At 41.5% G+C, this 8,894-nt stretch overlaps 1 long non-coding RNA gene across 1 annotated transcript; it reads right to left on the minus strand.

Annotated features, from left to right (window-relative positions):
• Nucleotides 1-1,266: 1,266 nt before the first annotated feature.
• Nucleotides 1,267-7,097, minus strand: LOC123838553 (uncharacterized). The gene is made up of 3 exons (XR_006789473.3): nucleotides 7,036-7,097; nucleotides 5,316-5,410; nucleotides 1,267-1,915 (listed from the first exon to the last, which is right to left on the minus strand). It is a non-coding gene; the product is annotated as an uncharacterized LOC123838553 (long non-coding RNA).
• Between the last annotated feature and the right edge of the window lie 1,797 nt (nucleotides 7,098-8,894).

Genomic DNA, 8,894 nt, shown 5'->3' on the forward strand with positions numbered 1-8,894 from the left:
TGTTCCTTGGCTTGCAGAAGCATCATCCTGATCTCTTCCTAGCATTCTCCTTGTGTGTGTGTGTCTCTCTCCACCCCAATTTCTCTCTCGTCAGGACAGCAGTCATTTTGGATTAGTGCTTACCCTGATGATCTCATTTTAACTCAATCACCTCAGCACAGACCCTATCTATAAATAAAGTCACATTCTGAGGTACTAGGGCTTAAGACTTCAGCAAATCTTGTTGAGAGGGACACAGCTCAACTTCTAACTGGTCATTTACACAGATTAGCTCATTGTCTTTTGCTGAACCTTTCTTCCCATGCCCACCTACCCATTTCTTTCCACCACAGTCTTCTGGTAGAATTTAGGTTGGGAGCCCATTTGGTAAACTCATTCATATTGAAGTATAATTCAGTAGAATTGTCTTTGTCTATTTATAAAGTATAACAGTCCAAAAGGATATGAAGCAGCAATAAGAGAGCAATAAAGTTTAATATGCTGTCCCTTCTGGAAATATGTACCTTTTATCAAATCACAAGGATATACCCATTCCTCACTGTAATGTGAATGGTAGCAACACTTGGGGTTATAAGTAAAACTTGCTAAGCAGCCCTTGGTTTTCATTGTAATTAATATAAGAACTGCATTTTCTTTTTTTTTTTATTCTTATGTTAATCCCCACACATTACATCATTAGTTTTAGAAAAAGTGTTCCATGATTCATTGTTTGTACACAACACCCAGTGCTCCATGCAGAATGTGCCCTCCTCAATGCCCACCACCAGGCTAACCCATCCTCCCACCCCCCTCCCCTCTAGAACCCTCAGTTTGTTTTTCAGAGTCCATCGTCTCTCATGGTTCGTCTACCCCTCCGATTTCCCCCGCTTCTTTCTTCCCCTCCCGCTACCTTCTTCTTCTTTTTTTTTTTCTTAACATATATTGCATTATTTGTTTCAGAGGTACAGATCTGAGATTCAACAGTCTTGCACAATTCACAGCGCTTACCAGAGCACATACCCTCCCCAGTGTCTATCACCCAGTCACCCCATCCCTCCCACCCCACCCCCCACTCCAGCAACCCTCAGTTTGTTTCCTGCAATTAAGAATTCCTCATATCAGTGAGATAAGAACTGCATTTTCTATTATTGGCAAAATAAGGTTAGATTACATGTTATTGAGAGAATGATATGCACTCATAATTTCTTACTGAAGATTACTGTAAACTTCTTTAACACTAACAAAAAACATAAACACTGCTGAAGGAACTATAAACTTGGTAGCTACTGCCACATTATTTATTTCATAAATGGTACAAGATCTATGAAATTGGCAAGATATTTGAACCACTCAAAGCAGCAGTGGCTTTCTTTTAAGTCTGTGCCCTCCTATAATACCTCTACCCCTACCATTTAAAAGCCATGTGTGCACTGCAATGGAAAATTTATCTTTTTTAGGCTCAAAATTGTGGGATATGATGGCACAGCTATCATATTTAAGAAAAACTTAAACTGACACTAAGAACTAAAAAGTAAGATAGGAAAGCTTTATGTGTTGTGCTCTAATACACAGCTGATTCTTAATAGTCACAGGATCTATATTGTATAGTCTCTGTCACCATGGAATTAGCAAGTACTGAGCCATTGCTCCTAAGGGAAATACAGGGTTAGGTTCCTATGTGGCTCTGGTCACAACATTTTTGTCAACCAAATACATAATCTTATTTTATATGTGCTTCTGTTTAAAGGCACATTCCTTAATATACATTGCTGATTCATGAATATTAAGCTCATGGCCAGCAACACTGCAACTCCTGCCTGAATGAAGCTTGTCTAACTGTTTTCTCCTTCAGGCATATCACAGATTTCTTGCACTTAGGACCAGCCGGCAGCACATCAGCACTCTGCTTGGGGGCCATTTTAAACAGCAAAATCAACTGCAAAAAGCACAAAAATGCAAAAAATTAGCAGTAGATAGACCACAAAAGGGATGTTTATTTATAGTATCAGAAGGCAAAGAATCCCCTTGTTGGACCTTAGCTGGGAACATGCACAGTCAGCAACTCAAATTTTGCCACTCTGTTCATGTCTGGGAATGAGCATGAAAGTGTCATGGGTATTGATTTTGGGGTTACAAAAAAATTTTTATTGAGTAGGAGAATTTCCAAACATGGAAGTCAAGAATAGTGACGTACTTTAATCTGGCTTCCATGACCCATAAGTCAAAAGAAAAAAAAAAGGCTCTATTTGTCTAACAAAATAGGTTATTTACATTTAAGGTTCATATTTGTAACGTGAGACCTTGTAGAGTGGTGTATAAGTATAATTAATGTTCGAGCCCTACTGATTCTCTGAGTGACTTCGGGCAAAAAGGCAGGATTTCTGTGGGCCTCAGCTTCTTATTCATTAGATGATAGGCTTGGACTACAGCTAAAACATGTGTAAGTATATACATACATACGTTCATATACATATAAATACAGATACTTTTAAAGCTATCTTAGAATTCTAACACACACAACAATGCTCACTTTTTTACATGTGTTTACCATCAGGAAAATATACAAGAAATAATACCCTAGATAGATGGAGGGCGGTGATGTGATGGGAGATGTTTCACTGTATTTCTTCTGGTGTTTGAACCATGAAAACATATTAACTCTTTAAAAAATTAAACTGTATAAAGAAGAAAGAGAATAAGAATTAGACTTTTAGAAGAAGGAAGGGGGAAGAGGAGGAGAAGAAGCAACAGGAGAAGGGGGAGGAGGGGAGGAGGAGGAGGAAGAAGGGCAAGAGGATCAAAGGAGAAGAAAGAGAACTCCTAACAGGCATTTCATATTCTGTGTAGTATGGAGCAGATATTTTAAGCACAGATTATGCTATGACCATTAGATCACAGGGTTTTATTTACATACCTTTTTATAAATCACATATTTATTAGGCACTTACTAAACACAAGGGACAGTACTAGAACATTATTCTATTTAATTTTTTCTTATGTCTGTGAAGTAGTTATTAGGTTGTATCACAGGAAATTGCTGATTTTTAACAATTTTGACCTACAAAAATGTCTGTTGCTTACATTCAGCTAATATTAACATCCTCATTTTAATGATGAGGAACCCAAGGTTCCCAAAAGCCGAGTAACTGCCCAGTGACACACACAGCTTCAAGAGACTCCTGACCTGAACTGAGATCTGTTCCCACTGAGTAGTGTATATGAATTTCAGGCCATGAAAATAAATGTACAAGAACTGTTTAACTTTCTTTTCCTATATGTGACCTTAAATGCCACCAAGTGGTAGAGATGTGACATCAGCTAAGTCAGGATTTTCTCCTCTCACCACTTCCCACTCATTCCCTAGAATTGTGCTAGGGAGGTGCCTCAGGCTCAGGAGCCCTGGTGCTCTCCCAGTCATTCCTTCTGCTTTCTGCTCCTTATTGGCCGGGGAACAGAACTCTGGGATCCCACTGCCTTTACCTTAGCCTGGGAGGCTCATGTTCCCTCTGCTCTCGGGCAGAAAGTGTACATCTCTGAAACCACCACTGGCTTCCTCACTGGCTCTCCTGGATCCAGACCCTTGCTAGTCTCAAAAGGCAGAAAAGTCTGGCTCTGACATATTATACACAGTCCAAGCCTTGAGTCCTTTAAGGCATTGGCTTTGAAATTTCAAAAGCTTAATCTTCTACCTTCACAGACTCCAACTCTTTCCTGCTTAGAGTTTCAAAGTCTATTTTTCTAACTAAAAAAACCCAAAAAACAAAAACAACCCAAAAATCTGTGTTTGCTTCCATTCTTTTCTTGAGGCAATAAAGGCAAAAGAATTAGTAGCCTAGGGTGCCTGGGTGGCTCAGTCGTTAAGCATCTGCCTTCGGCTCAGGTCAGGATCCCGGGGTGCTGGGATTGAGCCCTGTGGCAGGCCCCCTGCTCCACGGAGAGCCTGCTTCTTCCTCTCCCTCTGCCTGCCGCTCTGCCTATCTGTGCTCTCTCTCGATGTCTCTGTCAAATAAATAAATAAATAATCTTAAAAAAAAAAAAAAAAAAAGAATTAGTAGCCTAAAGGGTGAGTGTCAGGGAAGGGATAGGGCTAACAGGAAAGAATGGATGGGAAAAGAGGAAAACGTAAGTTAATGTTCAAAATACTGTCCTGCCACATACATGTGTTATTCTTCTCTCAACACAACTTCTCAGGTAGTTGTCAAGCATAAGGAGAAGGGGCCTGGGTGGCTCAGTCGGTTAAGCATCCAACTCTTGATTTCAGCTCAGGTTGTGATCTCAGAGTCCTGAGATCAAGCCCTGCATTGGGCTCTGTGCTGGGCATGGAGTCTACTCAAGATTCTCTCTCTACCTTGCCTTCTGCCCCTCCCCCTGGCTCACTCTCTAAATAAATGAAGGAAGGAAGGAAGGAAGGAATGAGGATGTCCAAGAATTGTCCAAGGAAGTTGCACAGACCCCACTTTATTTGAAGAATACTAGTCTAGACCCATGGAAATATGGTTATAGTAATTTTCATTTGTGACCATGTCCAGATTAAAACAAGACCTTGCCAATCTGACTAAATAGAAGGGATCTTTTCAGGCAAATGTAACTAAACTTACTTTCCAACCAAGAGTTGAATAGCAACCTGGCACTGTTTGAATAGGAAAGCCCATTGTGGCTACAGCTCTGTGGCCCTTTTGCTTTGCCTGTGAAGCAATTCTTTCAGACACAGATGGGGTGCTGGGACACCATTTAAGCAAGACTCATGTAAAATGAAATCCATCAACATGACATGACAAATCAGAGAGCAGAATCAAGTAAATGGTACTGCTATGCTTCATCTGAATTGCAAAAGAGAGGAAGAATGGGAAAAACGGTGTAATTAGAGGCATTTAAACTCTCTTGTAGAAGGAACAGCAAAATATACTATATTTGAAATTGTAGTGGGAACTTGAAGTTCTAAGGAGGTAGGGATAGGAATAAAAGAACAAGGAGAAGGGTAGAATAAAAGGAGGAAGGCACAATGTGCACTCAGACTCAGAAAAGTATTTGATCAGGTACCTCAAAGAATCAGGGAAGGAACAGCAAAAAAACCATTTCTCCTAAGTACAGTGAGAGATGTTAAGATTGGAGAGGAAAAGAATGAGAAGTGGCAGGGGAGGATTTGACAGGGCACTAAGAAACTTAGTGGAAGGAGAGTGAATATAAGAGATAAAATAAAAATTGATTTTTTTAAGTAAAAATATTTTCATGGTACAAAGTCCCTAGGCATGCCATTAATGTTTAATTTAGATTATACAACTTTATCGCACTCGTTATGTATTTTTCTAAAAATAGTTTGAAAAGTGCTACCCAACCTTCTTGGCCACAATTCAGAATACAGTTATGGAGCCTCATATAGTCCCAGAAAGTTTCTTCTCCTCAAGGTTAATTTTGTTCTCTACCTGCCAAACTGAGAAAAGAAGCATGAGCTGTTTCTTCATCAAGGAGCAACTGTTAAACCTGCTCTAGTTCTTGAAGGAGAGGCAAACATAAGGATGTTTCAAGTTCCTCTGATAAAGATTTCTCCTTGGGGCACCTGGGTGGCTCAGTTGGTTAAGCATCTGCCTTTGGCTCTGGTCATGATCCCTGAGTCCTGGGATCGACCCCCACATGGGGCTCTCTGCTCAGGGGGAGCCTGTTTCTCCCTCTGCCTTTCACCCCACTCATGCTTGTTCTCTCATGTGCTTACATGCTCTCTCTCAAATAAATAAAATCTTTAAAAAATACATAGATAAAGGTTTCTCCTTGCACAAAGGATCTCTCATAATTGTGGGGTGTTTCATGCTCTTAGAGCACTTTCAGATGACTTACTTCATTGGAATTTTGGTGAATTCTATCATACAGGGCATTTTCTATATCATGTGTTTTTACATACTGCTTTTCCACTATCAAAACCAATAAAACAGGGGTGCCTGGGTGGCTCAGTCATTAAGCATCTGCCTTCGGCTCAGGTCATGATTCCAGGGCCCTGGGATCGAGCCCAGCATCGGGCTCCCTGCTCCACGGGAAGCCTGCTTCTCCCTCTCGCACTCCCCCTGCTTGTGTTCCCTCTCTCGCTGTGTCTCTCTCTGTCAAATAAATAAAAAAATCTTTAAAAAAAAAAAAAAAACAATAAAACATTAGACCTGGTTAATTCATTAGTTTCTTATACCCTAAATACTCTCAACCTTTCTTTGTTTTCACTCAGTTTTGCCTTTTTCTTTCCATCTGATTAGAGAGTTATTATGCCCCTGGTCAGTTCTGTTGATGCTCTAAATTTCTAGTTTTTCACTTGGCAAAGTAACACAAAACCTAGAAGACCTAGAGAAAGTTCACAATGGGATAAATATCTGGACCCTAATATTATAGTCAACTGCCCAGCCCTTCATTGGTATCGTGAGAGCCACTGCGGCCATTTGAGGTAGTCAAAGGGCATCAGGGGCTATCAACCAAAGTTTTAAAGCCAGGCTAGACCCGACTTTTAACCCTGGATTTACCACTTAATAGCTATATGGCATCCTACGTAAAGTGGTGATATCAACTTGCTACCATTTATAAAGTTTCTTTCTTTTTTTTTTTTAAGATTTTATTTATTTATTTGAGAGAGAGAATGAGAGAGAGAGCACGAGGGGGTGTCAGAGGGAGAAGCAGACTCCCCGCTGAGTAGGGAGCCCGATGCGGGACTCGATCCCGGGACTCCAGGATCATGACCTGAGCTGAAGGCAGTTGCTTAACCAACTGAGCCACCCAGGCGCCCCAAGTTTCTTTTTTTTTAAGATTTTTTTATTTTTCATTTGACAGAGAGAGAGAGAGAGAGAGAGTACATGCAGGGGGAGTGGCAGGCAGAGGCAGAGGGAGAGGGAGAAGCAGGCTCCTCACCCAGCAGGGAGCCCGATGCAGGGCTTGATCCCCGGACCCCAGGATCATGACCGGAGCTGAAGGCAGACGCTTAACCGACTGAGCCACCCAGGTGCCCCTCATTTATAAAGTTTCTAAGTGCACTACAGTTTCTGCCACATAATAGACATTGAATGAATATTCATTCCTCTCCCTTACCTCATAGAAGGACTGTTGAAGTGCTGAGTCACACACAGTTTACGTGACAAGGGCTGGGGCTTGATCTCCCTGCCAGAAATAGAGGTGGAAACTCTACCCTCAAACCCCAGGGTAATTGTGTGTGCTGCTGAACTCTGACCAATCCACCAAGCCTGCCGAAACCAGGGCATCTGCTGACACCCAAGTGGATGACATAATCTCCCTCGGGCAGGTCATGAGGCACCTGCATCCCATAATCCCAAAATAGCCCAAATGCATACTGTATTCCAAAGAAGACCATCCTAATTAGCCCTGTAATTACACAACAACAAATGCAGATATCACCAGCCAAACAACATGACTCAAACCTTTTAATTTGTTAATATGGGACAGACAAGGTTTAAGAGTTTTGGCTTTAAAAGACCTACCCCCTGGGGCATCTGGGTGGCTCAGTCAGCTAGGAGTTCTGGGATCAAGCCCTGCATCGGGATCCCTGCTCAGCGAGGAGTCGGCTTCTCTCTCTGCCCCTCACCCTGCTCGTGCTCTCTCTCTCTCTCAGATAAATAACATCTTACAAAAAAAAAAAAAAAAAAGACCTACCCCCATTCTCCTTTCCTAAATCTCATCTATGAGGGGCTCCTAGACCTCTGCCTCCTGTCTAGATCAAGTTCCCTGCTTTTCCACTTCAGCACTTAATCTTAGGTCTCTAATAGTCTTATTATTATTATTATTTTTTAAATGTTTTATTTATTTATTCATGAGAGTCAGAGAGAGAGAGAGAGAGAGAGGCAGAGGCAGAGGGAGAAGCAGGCTCCCCGCCTAGCAGGGAGCCCGATGCGGGACTCGATCCCAGGACCCCAGGATCATGACCTGAGCCGAAGGCAGACGCTTAACCATCCGAGCCACCCAGGCGCCCCTATTTTTTAAACAGCACATAAGAACAATTAGCATCAGCCTTTGTGGCAAAGACTTGGCCTTTCTTCCCCTATAGAAGAAAGTAAAAGAAAGCCCCTGTGAACAGAACAGGACAGATGTTGATTCTCTGCATAAAGAAGAGAGCCATGCTGGGAGAACTGGCCTGGAAGGTAGGGAGAAGGTGCTTTAACAGTACAACTGATGTCTGAGACAGACAGTGGCTAGGTTTCCATGAGGACACAGGGTACGTCTATTGGCCAAATACTGCACTAGCTGCCAGAGATATGAAGATGAATGGAACACAGCCCTCATCGTAAGGACTTCAAAGCCTAGTGGAGGAGGACAAATGAAGCACATAGGACAACACATCATGATTGCGACGGATGCTAAGAAAGACTCAAAGTGAAAGTATTCTGGGTCATAGAGGGGAGCAGTCAACTGTGATGGGGGGAGGGAAGAGGGCGGAACAGGACACCTCACCCAAAGGGTAGTCCTGATACTAATTAGGATCACCATGTTGGTTCTAGCCAGCAGTTATTTTTGTGAAAACGAGAAAAATTACAGCTTACTGACATTTCTGGTCTGTCCTAATTCTTGTATCTTTTCTTAATGATCTTTTCACTTTATCCATAAATTTATATTTTATAAATATATATGTGTGTGTGTGTGCATTATATACATGTGTGCGTTTGTATGGATATGTATGTATGTGTTTGTACATAGATATATTAGAAATATTGTTCTTTCTTTTATGACTCTTGGTTCTGTTTCTCTAGCCTATGTTAAAAGTGTTTAAATATGCTTGAATCTATGCTTCTCCATTGTAGATACTAATGGTAATTTCTTCTAAATAAGTTGAAATTGGAGTCAGTATGCATATATATACACATGTACCCCTATTAACACTAATCCCCCCAAAATACCTACCTGCTTGCTTGCTTGCTTTCTCTTTTCTTCCTTCCTTC

Source organism: Mirounga angustirostris, unplaced genomic scaffold (assembly GCF_029215605.1).
Source record: "Mirounga angustirostris isolate CCGP_5_RB_7025 unplaced genomic scaffold, mMirAng1.0.hap1 SCAF_3, whole genome shotgun sequence".
NCBI classification, from domain to species: domain Eukaryota; kingdom Metazoa; phylum Chordata; class Mammalia; order Carnivora; family Phocidae; genus Mirounga; species Mirounga angustirostris.